Source organism: Staurois parvus, unplaced genomic scaffold, assembly GCF_062004578.1.
Source record: "Staurois parvus isolate SC_StPar_1 unplaced genomic scaffold, SC_StPar_1.0 ptg001804l, whole genome shotgun sequence".
NCBI classification, from domain to species: Eukaryota; Metazoa; Chordata; class Amphibia; order Anura; family Ranidae; genus Staurois; species Staurois parvus.
Window position 1 is genome coordinate 54,561 of NW_028319600.1, and position 15,704 is coordinate 70,264.

Sequence of the window (15,704 nt, forward strand, 5' to 3'; positions counted from 1 at the left end):
CTCCACACAGACATGGGAAGATCCAGGAACAACCCTCTGCACACTGCTATTAATCCTTTCCAGCAAACTTTGCCATAAACATAGAGATTTTTAGTTCACACATATTGCAATACATGTTTAAACTGGCCAACTGCGTCAAACTAAACCTTTCTGGCCAAACCCTACTCTACCAAAAGCAAATGCTACTGTGGACACAATGCCAACATGGGGCAAAAAGACACAAAGTGGGGGGAGAGCTGCTAGGTTAAAACCTGGCTACTGACCTTCAAAGCTCTAGAGGATGTGAGAAGCATGCTTCACTAGGGCATCCCGCGCTCTTTGGCTGCAGCTCATGGCCGGTCAGTTTGCCATTAATCTGGACCAGATACTAGGCTCGTACCTCATATTCAGGGCTTTGCACTCCTGTGTCTCTGCGGAGCCTCCGACATTAGAGTGGAGTTTATCCCCTGTTTCAGGGCCTCTCACACTTGTCTTGTAGAGCCTCCAACATTAGCGCGGAGTTCATCCCCTATTTCAGGGCCTCGGACGCTACTGTCTAGGACACTGGTGCTGAGCTGGTTCCCTGTCTCGGACATTGGCTTTGGTACCAAGCTCTCCTCCTCTCTACAACAGATTATCCAGAGAAACATCCAACCTTTAGAGAACCTCTAGAGGCTACAGGCGAAAGCTTGACTTTCACCTTCAAGAAATCCCAACAAGTAGCCCAAAGAGGACTCTGTCAGAGCTCCACTAGGGCCTACAGTGCAACCGTTGTCACATTTGTAAAATGGCACCTTTGTGCTCCACACAGACATGGGAAGATCCAGGCAGAACCCTCTGCACACTGCTATATATCCTTTCCAGCAAACTTTGCCATAAACATAGAGATTTTTAGTTCACACATATTGCAATACATGTTTAAACTGGCCAACTGCGTCAAACTAAACTTTTCTGGCCAAACCCTACTCTACCAAAAGCAAATGCTACTGTGGACACAATGCCAACATGGGGCAAAAAGACACAAAGTGGGGGGAGAGCTGCTAGGTTAAAACCTGGCTACTGACCTTCAAAGCTCTAGAGGATGTGAGAAGCATGCTTCACTAGGGCACCCCGCGCTCTTTGGCTGCAGCTCATGGCCGGTCAGTTTGCCATTAATCTGGACCAGATACTAGGCTCGTACCTCATATTCAGGGCTTTGCACTCCTGTGTCTCTGCGGAGCCTCCGACATTAGAGTGGAGTTTATCCCCTGTTTCAGGGCCTCTCACACTTGTCTTGTAGAGCCTCCAACATTAGCGCGGAGTTCATCCCCTATTTCAGGGCCTCGGACGCTACTGTCTAGGACACTGGTGCTGAGCTGGTTCCCTGTCTCAGACATTGGCTTTGGTACCAAGCTCTCCTTCTCTCTACAACAGATTATCCAGAGAAACATCCAACCTTTATAGAACCTCTAGAGGCTACAGGCGAAAGCTTGACTTTCACCTTCAAGAAATCCCAACAAGTAGCCCAAAGAGGACTCTGTCAGAGCTCCACTAGGGCCTACAGTGCAACCGTTGTCACATTTGTAAAATGGCACCTTTGTGCTCCACACAGACATGGGAAGATCCAGGAACAACCCTCTGCACACTGCTATATATCCTTTCCAACAAACTTTGCCATAAACATAGAGATTTTTAGTTCACACATATTGCAATACATGTTTAAGCTGGCCAACTGCGTCAAACTAAACCTTTCTGGCCAAACCCTACTCTACCAAAAGCAAATGCTACTGTGGACACAATGCCAACATGGGGCAAAAAGACACAAAGTGGGGGGAGAGCTGCTAGGTTAAAACCTGGCTACTGACCTTCAAAGCTCTAGAGCAGTGGTTCTCAACCTTTCTAATGCCGCGACCCCTTAATACAGTTCCTCATGTTGTGGTGACCCCCAACCATAAAATTATTTTCGTTGCTACTTCATAACTGTAATTTTGCAGTGGGAGGAGTAGTGCCACGTCATTGGTGTCAGTGGAAGGAGTAGTGCCCCATCACTGATGTCAGTGGGATGAATAGTGCCCCATCATTGGTATCAGTGGGAGGAATAGTGCCCCATCGTTGGTATCAGTGGGAGGAATAGTGCCCCATCACTGATGTCAGTGGGATGAATAGTGCCCCGTCACTGGTGTCAGTGGGAGGAATAGTGCCCCATCACTGGTGTCAGTGGGAGGAATAGTGCCCCATCACTGATGTCAGTGGGATGCATAGTGCCCCATCGTTGGTATCAGTGGGAGGAATAGTGCCCCATCACTGATGTCAGTGGGATGAATAGTGCCCCATCACTGGTGTCAGTGGGAGGAATAGTGCCCCATCACTGGTGTCAGTGGGAGGAATAGTGCCCCATCACTGGTGTCAGTGGGAGGAATAGTGCCCCATCACTGGTGTCAGTGGGAGGAATAGTGCCCCATCACTGGTGTCAGTGGGAGGAATAGTGCCCCATCACTGGTGTCAGTGGGAGGAATAGTGCCCCATCACTGGTGTCAGTGGGAGGAATAGTGCCCCATCGTTGGTGTCAGTGGGAGGAATAGTGCCCCATCATTGGTGTCAGTGGGAGGAATAGTGCCCCATTATTGGTGTCAGTGGGGGGAGTAGTGCCCCATCATTGGTGTCAGTGGGGGGAGTAGTGCCCCATCATTGGTGTCAGTGGGAGGAATAGTGCTCCATCACTGGTGTCAGTGGGGGGAGTAGTGCCCCATCACTGGTGTCAGTGGGAGGAGTAGTGCTCCATCACTGGTGTCAGTGGGAGGAGTAGTGCCACATCATTGGTGTCAGTGGGAGGAATAGTGCCCCATCATTGGTGTCAGTGGGGGGAGTAGTGCCCCATCATTGGTGTCAGTGGGGGGAGTAGTGCCCCATCATTGGTGTCAGTGGGGGGAGTAGTGCCCCATCATTGGTGTCAGTGGGAGGAATAGTGCCCCATCACTGGTGTCAGTGGGGGGAGTAGTGCCCCATCACTGGTGTCAGTGGGGGGAGTAGTGCCCCATCACTGGTGTCAGTGGGAGTAGTGCCCCATCACTGGTGTCAGTGGGAGGAATAGTGCCACATCATTGGTGTCAGTGGGAGGAATAGTGCCCCATCATTGGTGTCAGTGGGAGGAATAGTGCCCCATCATTGGTATCAGTGGGAGTAGTGCCCCATCACTGGTGTCAGTGGGAGGAATAGTGCCACATCATTGGTGTCAGTGGGAGGAATAGTGCCCCATCATTGGTGTCAGTGGGAGGAATAGTGCCCCATCATTGATGTCAGTGTGGTGGAGGGGAGAATAGTGCCCCATCATTGAGGTCGGGGGGGGGGGAAATAGTGTCCCATCGTTGGTGTCAGTGGGGGGAGGAATAGTGCCCCATCATTGGTGTCAGTGGGAGGAATAGTGCCCCATCATTGATGTCAGTGTGGTGGAGGGGAGAATAGTGCCCCATCATTGGGGTCGGGGGGGGGGGGAAATAGTGCCCCATCGTTGGTGTCAGTGGGGGGAGGAATAGTGCCCCATCGTTGGTGTCAGTGGGGGGAGGAATAGTGCCCCATCGTTGGTGTCAGTGGGGGGAGGAATAGTGCCCCATCGTTGGTGTCAGTGGGGGGAGGAATAGTGCCACATCGTTGGTGTCAGTGGGGGGAGGAATAGTGCCCCATCGTTGGTGTCAGTGGGGGGAGGAATAGTGCCCCATCGTTGGTATTAGTGACACAAATGATGGGGCACTATTCCTCCCACTGACACCAATGATACTTACTTTGCTGACCCCTGCTCCAGCCTGGGCTCGCTCTCTCACTTACCTGTCAGCTGTCTTCCTTCTCTGGCCGCTCTCCTCTTCACTCGCTCCGGCAGCTCCCTCGATCTTCTTTGATGTACGCGCGCTGCCGCTCGGCTCCTCCTCTCCAAGCTCCACCTCCTCGCCGGTGATTGGCCGCCTGTGTGCCTCTCCTGAGCTACAGTTCCGGTGGCCAATCAGCGGCGAGGAGGCGGAGCTGCTGAGCGATCCCGGAGGTGTGGCCAGGTGACAGGAGCAGCGTATCATCCCGCCCACACATCGCCTGAGACGGAGGAGCGGTGTCTCGGTTCCTAAGACCATCGGAAATATGTGTTTTCCGATGGTCTTAGGCGACCCCTGGGAAATGGTCGTTCGACCCCCAAAGGGGTCGCGACCCCCAGGTTGAGAACCGCTGCTCTAGAGGATGTGAGAAGCATGCTTCACTAGGGCATCCCGCGCTCTTTGGCTGCAGCTCATGGCCGGTCAGTTTGCCATTAATCTGGACCAGATACTAGGCTCGTACCTCATATTCAGGGCTTTGCACTCCTGTGTCTCTGCGGAGCCTCCGACATTAGAGTGGAGTTTATCCCCTGTTTCAGGGCCTCTCACACTTGTCTTGTAGAGCCTCCAACATTAGCGCGGAGTTCATCCCCTATTTCAGGGCCTCGGACGCTACTGTCTAGGACAATGGTGCTGAGCTGGTTCCCTGTCTCAGACATTGGCTTTGGTACCAAGCTCTCCTCCTCTCTACAACAGATTATCCAGAGAAACATCCAACCTTTAGAGATCCTCTAGAGGCTACAGGCGAAAGCTTGACTTTCACCTTCAAGAAATCCCAACAAGTAGCCCAAAGAGGACTCTGTCAGAGCTCCACTAGGGCCTACAGTGCAACCGTTGTCACATTTGTAAAATGGCACCTTTGTGCTCCACACAGACATGGGAAGATCCAGGAACAACCCTCTGCACACTGCTATATATCCTTTCCAGCAAACTTTGCCATAAACATTGAGATTTTTAGTTCACACATATTGCAATACATGTTTAAACTGGCCAACTGCGTCAAACTAAACTTTTCTGGCCAAACCCTACTCTACCAAAAGCAAATGCTACTGTGGACACAATGCCAACATGGGGCAAAAAGACACAAAGTGGGGGGAGAGCTGCTAGGTTAAAACCTGGCTACTGACCTTCAAAGCTCTAGAGGATGTGAGAAGCATGCTTCACTAGGGCATCCCGCGCTCTTTGGCTGCAGCTCATGGCCGGTCAGTTTGCCATTAATCTGGACCAGATACTAGGCTCGTACCTCATATTCAGGGCTTTGCACTCCTGTGTCTCTGCGGAGCCTCCGACATTAGAGTGGAGTTTATCCCCTGTTTCAGGGCCTCTCACACTTGTCTTGTAGAGCCTCCAACATTAGCGCAGAGTTCATCCCCTATTTCAGGGCCTCAGACGCTACTGTCTAGGACACTGGTGCTGAGCTGGTTCCCTGTCTCAGACATTGGCTTTGGTACCAAGCTCTCCTCCTCTCTACAACAGATTATCCAGAGAAACATCCAACCTTTAGAGAACCTCTAGAGGCTACAGGCGAAAGCTTGACTTTCACCTTCAAGAAATCCCAACAAGTAGCCCAAAGAGGACTCTGTCAGAGCTCCACTAGGGCCTACAGTGCAACCGTTGTCACATTTGTAAAATGGCACCTTTGTGCTCCACACAGACATGGGAAGATCCAGGAACAACCCTCTGCACACTGCTATATATCCTTTCCAGCAAACTTTGCCATAAAAATAGAGATTTTTAGTGCGTGCCACAGGTGACGTATGTGGGCGTTGCCTTAGCTTGGACTCCGCCCCTGCCATGCTCTGTCTCTGAGAGTGGCTTCTCCTATTTCTGAAAGTCCTTTCAGAGCAGGTTAGGAGGATATGGTGAAGTCCTTGGCTGCGGCTGAGACGGGAGTGTGTGAAGGGGGAGACGGGGGACTACATGTCTCAGCATGGACCTGGGGGTTTTCTGTGACAGAGAGAGCCAGGGGGTCCCAGACTGAGAAAGGAGAGAGAAAGGAGAAAGGTGTAGGGCCAAGATGAGTATCCCATGAAAGTCAGTATCCCCTGAATCCCCAGTTTATAAGGCACGACAAGCCGATCACCGAACTACTGCAGCCGAACATGTACCGGAGTTAAATTAACACTTTACATGCCAAGTGGTCGGCAGCAGGACACAGGATCGGCCGGGGAAACAGAATTATTAACCCCTTACATGCTGAGTGGTCGTCGGGGCTGTTACATGCCAAATTATCTGCAGCGACATCGGACAGTGTCAGTGACATCGGGGGGGGGGGGCAGTGATTTTTTCTTTTGGGGGGGATAGTGTAAGTGACCTGGGGAGAATGGTGTTATGGGGGGGGGCAGTGATAGTGACTTTGGGGAGGACTGTTCTACTCAATGTTACTATCACTGCCCTGCCCCCACCATGTCACTGACACTTTGCCCGCCCCCACCATGTCACTGACACTGCCCCCCTACCCGTGTCTCTACTTTCTCCATCTCCACCCAGTAACTCACTGCTTACGAGATTGCCAATCATTTCAAAATCAAGATTGATGCAATGTGTGAGGTCATCTCCACTGCACAGACATCTATCCCACTTAGCATACCTTATACTAAACCTCCCTCAACACTTCTCTTTTAACCTGGCTACTACCGAAGAGGTCACTAAAGTTTTCTCAGAAGCCCATCTCACCACCTGCCCTCTGGATCCTGTCCCCTCGCAACTACTACGATCACCTTCTTCTTCTATTCTATGTTCCCTCACTCACATCTTCAATCTCTCCCTCTCTACTGACACCTTCCTCTCCCCTCTAAGCATGCACAGATCACTCCCGTACTTAAAAAGCCCTCACTGGACCCCACCAACCTGAACAACTTAAGACCCATCTCCCTGTTCCCATTTACCTCTAAGCTCCTACCTCACTGACAACAACCTTCTTGACCCTTTAGAGTCTGGCTTTCGCTCACTCCACTCCACTCCACTGAAACTGCCCTACTAAAACTCACGAATGATTTACTAACTACTAAAACCAATGGCCACTATTCCATACTCTTGACCTCTCTGCGGCTTTTGATACTATTGACCATCCCCTCCTCCTCAAAAAAACTCCACTCCCTTGGCCTCCGAGACTTTAATGGTTCTCCTTCTACCTATCGCAGCACTCCTTCAGTGTTACCTATAACTCTGTCTCCTCCTCGCCACTTCTCCATCAAGATCAATTATACAACCATCAGTCCCTCCCCTCATGCCAGGGTACTAGGTGTAATCCTGGACTCCCATCTGTCCTTTCAGCCCCAAATCCAGTCACTGTCCAAATCTTGTAGACTTCACCTCCGCAACATCTCCAAAATACGCCCGTTTTTAGCCACCGAAACCACTAAGCAACTTATTCACTCCCTTGTTATCTCTCGCTTTGACTATTGTAACTCCCTCCTCACTGTCCTACCTCATCACAAGCTATCCCCTCTTCAGTCTATGATGAATGTTGCTGCCAGACTCATTCACCTTGCCAACTGTTCCATGTCTGCCATCCCTCTCTGCCAATCCCTCCACTGGCCTCCCATTGCCAAACGGATAAAATTCAAAACATTAACAATAACAAATAAAGCCATTTCTAACTCTGCCCCCAATTACATCACCAATCTTGTCTCCAAATATCACCCAAAACGTCTTCTCCGCTCCACCCACAACCTTCTGTCCTCTAGCTCCCTTGTCTCCTCCTCCTATGCTTGTCTCCAGGACTTCTTCAGAGCCTCCCCCATCCTCTGGCACTCTCTACCCCAATCTTTCCGACTATTGCCTACTCTGCCCACTTTTACGCGATCTCCGAAAACCTCTCTTTAAGGAAGCCTATCCTACCTTCAGCTAATAACCAAATCTTCTATTTCTTCTATCAGTTCATCCCCCACAGTTATTACCTTCTGTACCACCAGTCCCTCCCTCTTAGATTGTAAGGCCCTCCTAACCCTCTTGTATTGAACTGTATTGTTGCTGTATTGTCTCCCTTTATATTGTAAAGCGCTGAGCAAACTGTTGGTGCTATATAAATCATGGATTATAATATTAATAAAAAATACACAAAAAGTAAATTTTAGGGCACACAAGCTGAATAAATTACCCAATTTAATTTTTGTAAGATATAAAAGATAAGGTTGCACCTCACAGATACCCAATGTGTTAAACCTTAAATTTGCTTGTGGCCATGAAATGGTGACCAACTTTAGTACCCTATATTTTCTATAGGTGATGCTTTAAAAGCCACTTCTAGGTCATGAGTTTAGCGTTATGGAGGTGGTCTGTGTAGCAGGCATACACCCAGAGATGGACGCGGTTCAACCATTTTCCATCTTGAGAAAGGGTCAACCATCCTGACAAACATATTTCCCCCTCATTCTCCCCCCTTCCTCTCTGTTCATACACATTGACATATGGCCTGTGTGTTAGGAGTGTTACAGGCCGGCCAGGGCACAGCAGGGAACCCAGAGCTATAAAACATTTTTGAGCTAAAGAGCCTGGTTGTCTAAGAGAGCTGTGCAATCTAGCACCTCGTAAAAGATAACGCAAGCCTTCCCAGGAGTTCAAAGCCATTCCAGAGAAGCACGAACCAGATAACACTTTTAAAATCCATTTTTCCCCTATGTCTCATATCTTGGAATATGAGAGACTTACAGTCAGGTCCATAAATATTGGGATATCGACACAATTCTAACATTTTTGGCTCTATACACCAGCACAATGGATTTGAAATGAAACGAACAAGATGTGCTTTAACTGCAGACTGTCAGCTTTAATTTGATGGTATTTACATCCAAATCAGGTGAACGGTGTAGGAGTTACAACAGTTTGCATATGTGCCTCTCACTTGTTAAGGGACCAAAAGTAATGGGACAATTGGCTTCTCAGCTGTTCCATGGCCAGGTGTGTGTTTTTCCCTCATTATCCCAATTACAATGAGCAGATAAAAGGTCCAGAGTTCATTTCAAGTGTGCTACTCTCAAGATGAGATCCAAAGAGCTGTCCCTATCAGTGAAGCAAGCCATCATTAGGCTGAAAAAACAAAACAAACCTATTAGAGAGATAGCAAAAACATTAGACGTGGCCAAAAACAACTGTTTGGAACATTCTTAAAAAGAAGGAACGCACCGGTGAGCTCAGCAACACCAAAAGACCCTGAAGACCACGGAAAACAACTGTGGTGGATGAGCGAAGAATTCTTTCCCTGGTGAAGAAAACACCCTTCACAACAGTTGGCCAGATCAAGAACACTCTCCAGGAGGTAGGTGTATGTGTGTCAAAGTCAATAATCAAGAGAAGACTTCACCAGAGTGAATACAGAGGGTTCACCACAAGATGTAAACCATTGGTGAGCCTCAAAAACAGGAAGGCCAGATTAGAGTTTGCCAAACGACATCTAAAAAAGCCTTCACAGTTCTGGAACAACATCCTATGGACAGATGAGACCAAGATCAACTTGTACCAGAGTGATGGGAAGAGAAGAGTATGGAGAAGGAAAGGAACTGCTCATGATCCTAAGCATACCACCTCATCAGTGAAGCATGGTGGTGGTAGTGTCATGGCGTGGGCATGTATGGCTGCCAATGGAACTGGTTCTCTTGTGTTTATTGATGATGTGACTGCTGACAAAAGCAGCAGGATGAATTCTGAAGTGTTTCGGGCAATATTATCTGCTCATATGCAGCCAAATGCTTCAGAACTCCTTGGACGCCGCTTCACAATGCAGATGGACGATGACCCAAAGCATACTGCAAAAGCAGCCAAAGAGTTTTTTAAGGGAAAGAAGTGGAATGTTATGCAATGGCCAAGTCAATCACCTGACCTGAATCCGATTGAGCATGCATTTCACTTGCTGAAGACAAAACTGAAGGGAAAATGCCCCAATAAATAGCAGGAACTGAAGACAGTTGCAGTAGAGGCCTGGCAGAGCATCACCAGGGATGAAACCCAGCGTCTGGTGATGTCTATGCATTCCAGACTTCAGGCTGTAATTGACTGCAAAGGATTTGTAACCAAGTATTAAAAAGTGAAAGTTTGATTTATAATTATTATTCTGTCAAATTACTTTTGGTCCCTTAACAAGTGGGAGGCACATGTGCTGTCATGGAAATTTTGTATTACAGGTTGAACTTTAAATGTGTCATATATTAGTGTTATTCATATGTCTCTTGTGTGGCTTAATTAAAGCTCTGAAGGCTGCTGTCAGGGCTCCCAGGTATGACCAGAGGTGTGTGACTGAAGCAGGGAAACGCAGACCTCAGATATGTTATAAACAATATAATTTATTAACACTAACAGTACAAACATAAACGCAGTGCAATACTAAAACATAATACGGTGCAAACAAACCAAACCAAACCACCCACAGATAACAGTATATACAAGCAAGCGTCGTCAGGCAGGCCGGGTCAATATCAATTGGGCAGGTAGGTACAGGGGGAGCAAGCGGAGAATGGTCGGGGTCACAGGCCAGGTTCAGCAGGTAGCAAGCAGCGTAGTACAGAGGGTCAGGCAGAGGGATGGTCCGGGTCACAAGCCAGGGATCAGAACAGGTAGCAAGCAGCGTAGTACAGAGGGTCAGACAGAGGGATGGTCAGGGTCACAAGCCAGGATCAGAGCAGGAGAAGTCAGCAAAGGAACAGAAACAGGATGCAGGACAGATACAGGGCCCAGGACAAACACAACACCAAGGCAGAGTCTGCAAGTCTGGCCATCCCTTAAATACACCAGTATCATCAGTTCCAGGTGTTAGCTGGCTGAAAGGTTGAGTCTCTGATTGCTGGGAGCACCCGCTGGCCAGCCCTGGTACTGCAGATCAAAAGGCAGGTGAGTCCCACCATTGCTGGCCAGTCCATTCCTAACAGCTGCAATTAGGCCATGCGCATTTACAATGTATATATTACAGTACTCAGCTCGGTAATGGATGAGATGGCAGATCTGCGCTTATAGACTGGCGTGTATGCCACCACGGCATTCGATGCGAATGCCGCGGGCCTGTATCCACATATCAGCAGCATAGTACCACATGGACTTCGTATGGCCAGGCGCCGGGCAGTGCGAACACCGCGTGTAGGCTCATGTATATCTTACAAGCCACTACCGACCTGAACTGTATCTGGATGGATGTGTTTTAATAAAGATCGTATAGGGCCCATTCAGATACAGACTGACACGGTTTAATCTAGGGGATGCTTGTACAGAGAGTGAACATACTACTAGGAGCTGATAGCATGTAAAGGATGGGAAACTTGCTCTCCAGAGAGCTTATGGGGGAGGGGAGGACTGGTTTAACTGGTTTTCAGTATAGATAAGAGGAAATACTACACTCCAAGCAGGATGGACATTCTCGTGTTTGGACACCCCCTATACATTGTTCTGTGGGAGGGGATTGACCTGACCCCCCGTGTGGGGGGGCGTGTGTGTGCTTTTAATAAAACAAGAGTCTGGGGTTAGAGCCAGAGACAGAGTGAATTCAACCTCCAACCTGAGAGTATCATCTGATTTTTCCTGGGTCACGGGAGCTCCATTTTTCCCCACATCTCAAAAGAGCTACTCACGGTAAGGAAAAATTTGTTGAAAACAAATTTCCAAGACAATGCAAACTGTTGTAATTCCTACACCGTTCACCTGATTTGGATGTAAATACCCTTAAATAAAGCTGACAGTCTGCAGTTAAAGCACCTCTTGTTCGTTTCATTTCAAATCCATTGTGGTGGTGTATAGAGCCACAAATGTTAGAATTGTGTCGATGTCCCAATATTTATGGACCTGACCTACATAAAAACCAGGCATATCTTCAGAGGAGACAAACAGTTTGATAGGTCACACTCCCTGTCTGGAATACCTAGGGAAGCAGAAAACTACATCTCTGGAACCCTTCAAATATGTATTTCATATTTCATATCTACCCGCTCCTCAGATGTGTCTGCATAATAATTTACCCGCGGGTGGAATGTCACTTCTGCATAGAGAAAGTTATGAGCCAAAATTTGAACTATAAGAGATTTTGGCTCTAGTTTAGGTCTACGCCCAGACCTTCCCTCCGTAAACGAGGTATTGGTCCTTGACTTCAGAGACACCCCTTGCTAGGGAACAACAAAATGGGCTGTCAATCCTAAGAAAGGAAGTTGAAGAATTCTCCCTTTTAACATCAGAACCACCTGGGGAGACCCATGCACTATCGCTCTGAAACTTGATCTGCTAACCCAGGACTTTGGCAAGTACTTTAACCCTCTAACTTCTCTCTGTTATCCCTTTGCTGTGCTGTTGTTCTCTGTATATTTTTGTATATATATTAGTTACATCTTTTCTCTAAATATTTTTATTGCACCCTTTTGACCTTTTAGTAATAAATCTTTCCTTCTGAAAGCGTTGAACTGTTTGTATAGCTCTTTATTGCAATTTACAAATTCCTGCCTCTAAAAAGAGCGCTACTCTGTTTGTTTGACCCTCTGTATAACCGGCCTGCGGTGACCGTCTTATACAGACGATTATCTCAACCATTATAGTGTTATAGCTGATATCATCGAGTTTCCTCATTCTCTGTACAAAAAGGAGGTGGTGGCAGTGTGAAGGGTTAACTGCGTAATTAACTTGACCCAGTAACAATCGCTCCCAGGCTGCCGGTACACAGATTGTGGTCCAATTAGCTGGAAAATTGTTGTGCAGAGTGCAGCTGGGCTTGGCATTGTTACGCACGTGACATCGCGGTTTTAGATTGGCAAGTCCTTCTGTCTTGAGTTTGGTGAGGAGGTCAGGGGTCTGACGCCGCATTCGTCAGAGTCTGGTGTTAGAATGATTGCTCTCACTCCCGGCGTGGGCCGGGATACGTAACGTGTAGCACAATCAACGTTTTATGCGTAGGCACCCCTGACTTTGCATGTGGGGGGGGGGGATGCTTGGGTGTAAATTTACATTTTTTACAATTGAAAACTTTTTTTTTTACTTTTTTTTTTTCACAGTGGACAAAACGTCCCCTAATGTGGTGATTTTTCTGGTGACACATACTCTTTCATGTAACATCTGATATTTCCCCTGTGCTCCACTAAATGGAATCCAGTCCAGATCGCACTGCATTACAGTCTTTCCCGGCCATACTGGTATACTTGTCAGATATACAGACGCCCCCATCCACAGACCTGGCAGTGAAAGGGTTAAAGGTGTCCCCCCACACCAAATCCAGCGAACAAGCTATACAGGCATTTTAACCACCTCAATTAATAACTAGCTTTTGAAGTAAGGTGCACATGGGAGGGCATTGCACAATATAAGCAAACTGAAATTTCCCAGCACGCTTACCAGCTAGCCTAAAAAATAAATAAATAAATAAATTTGACCCTAATTGCAACACAAAAAAAATGGCCATATTCACATGGGGCATCCCACAGCAAATACCCATGAGAAGCTGTTTTAACCTGCTTGGGGATGCACAGATGTTCCATGCATCCCCATGCAGGCAGTCCAATTGATGTCAGTTGGGACACAGCAGCTACTCCATATGTGACATCCATGAGAGATCCATAATAGATATAACAAGCAATCAAATAATAGATAATACATAAAATATTAACCACTTGAGATCCTGAGGATTTACCCCCCTTAATGACCAGGCCTTTTTTTGCTGTTTGGCACTACACTAATTCAAATGATAATTGCGCGGTCATGCAATGCTGTACCCAAACTAAATTTACGTCCTTTTTTTCACACAAATAGAGCTTTCTTTTGGTGGTATTTTATCACCTGTGCGCTTTTTATTTTTTGCGCTATAAACAAAAAAAAAACACAAAAATTTTGAAAAAAAAACTATATTTTCTACTTTCAGCTATAAAAAATATATCGTAAACTCAGTTAGTCATAAATATAAACCAAAATGTATTCTGCTACATGTTTTTGGTAAAAAAAAAATCCTGTGCATTAGCGGGCAAACTGGCGCTATATGGGAGGGGCGCAAACAATATCGGAAGTCGCCAGTGACACTAATACAGTGATCAGTAAAAATCTGTTCACTGTAATCAAGGACACTGGTGACAGGGCAGTGAAGGGGTTAACTGGGGGGGGGGGGATTAAGGGGTTAAACAGGATCACTGGTGTAGTGGCGGGCAAACTGGCGCTACCTGGGAGGGGCGCTAACACTATCGGAAGTCACCAGCGACACTGATACAGTGATCAGTAAAAATCGGTTCATTGATCAGTGACACTAGTGATAGGGCAGTGAAGGGGTTAACTGGGGGGGGGGGGCGATCAGGGGGTTAAATGTGACCTAGGTGTGTTCTGACTGTGGGTATGTGCTGTTTTACTCACTTTTACTGTGTCTTCTTCTCTGTCTGGGACGAATGTGCCCAGGCAGAGAAGAATGACATCATATCCTGTCCTGTGTAAACTTCAACACAGGACAGGATAGGACAGGGACCGATCATCTGATTTCAGCCAGACATAACTGGCTGAAATCTAATGATTGATCCCTCCGGGATCGAATGGTGTCACCCGCGGGTCGGCGGGAGCATGCGCGCGCGCCCCCTGCCGGTGAAAACGTAGGGAGCGCAGAACCCGTTTTAAAACGTGGTTTTGTGCCTGAGTGCCGCCCTGCACACGTATATATATACAGTGGCAGGGCGGCAAGCGGTTTACTGCATCAATAAAAATTATAGGTAAAATACAAAAAAAAAATCTAAAAATAAATAAAACAATAAAAGATAATCAATAATGAACAATATTAATAATACCATATTAACAACAGATATAATCAATAAACTAAGACAATAAAGAACAGATAGATATAATAGTAATTTAACTGTAATCAGTACTATATTAATAGATATAATCAATAATAATAAAAGATAATACAAAAGTCAATAATAATAATAATAGCAGATATAATCAATAATAATTGATAATTAATAAAATAGATAATGCAATAAATATTGATCAATAAGCTAGATATTGATTATGTCTATATGTACTATTGTTAACTTATTTTTATGCTTTATAATTTAAAAAAAAGATATAAATAGTCAATAATAAATAATAAAAATACAATAAATCAATAATAAAATAACAATACCAGATCTCATCAATGATATTAATATTAGATAATAATAAAATAATCATAAGTATAATCAATATTATTATTACTATTTATATCGTATTATTTTATGTATTGTTTAATCTCTATTTCTTGTTTAAATCTATATTGTTGTTTTATTTATTATATAAATAGCAGTTATTGCTATAATCAATATTAATAAACAATAAATAGAATAGTATTACATATAATGAAGAATAATAGATATAAACAATAATCAAATATTAGCAGTAGACAGAATCGCTAATAACAGACAATAATAAAATCCCCCCAATCACAGACAGAAGAATAATAGGAGATAGAAGGGGATTTCTTACCGGGCTCCCCGCTCCTGGCTCAGGCAACTCTGGCTCTCCGTCCTCCCCTCAGCCCGGCTCTCAGAGGACGGCGCTGTATACGGACATTGGGAGGGAGGTGGGCATGCTGGGACTTGTAGTACTTATAGGGGGCTCGTCATCGGAGATGGGAGAGATGTGATTGGACGGCACACATGACCAGCAAACTTCCCAAACAGAACTCCCGTCCATTGGTGAGGAAGGATCTGTTCTGGGGGAGAAATAAAGGACAGCGTCTGTCACCATGGCAACAAGTGGGTGTGCCTGTTAGTGGACTCCGCCCCTGTTCAGTGAGTTCTCGGGGTGTAGCGTTACCCGTTCCCGGACATCCGGTGATTGGCGGTGACTCTGTGGCACAATATTTACATGTATTGGATAGAAGGTAATGGTCGGGGGTGTGCCGCTCCTCCTCCGGACTCCGCCTCCTCCCGCTCTCCAGTCTGCGTCCTCCTCTCAGCAATCCCGGCTCTGACT

The 15,704-nt window shown here is 46.5% G+C and overlaps 1 long non-coding RNA gene across 1 annotated transcript in view; it reads right to left on the minus strand.

Moving 5' to 3' along the window:
- Positions 1–15,681, minus strand: part of LOC149434227 (uncharacterized) — a 31,424-nt gene extending 15,743 nt beyond the window's left edge. The window contains exon 1 of the long non-coding RNA XR_016308791.1: positions 15,213–15,681. This is a non-coding gene — a long non-coding RNA (uncharacterized LOC149434227). The remainder of the gene's footprint in view (positions 1–15,212) is intronic.
- Between the last annotated feature and the right edge of the window lie 23 nt (positions 15,682–15,704).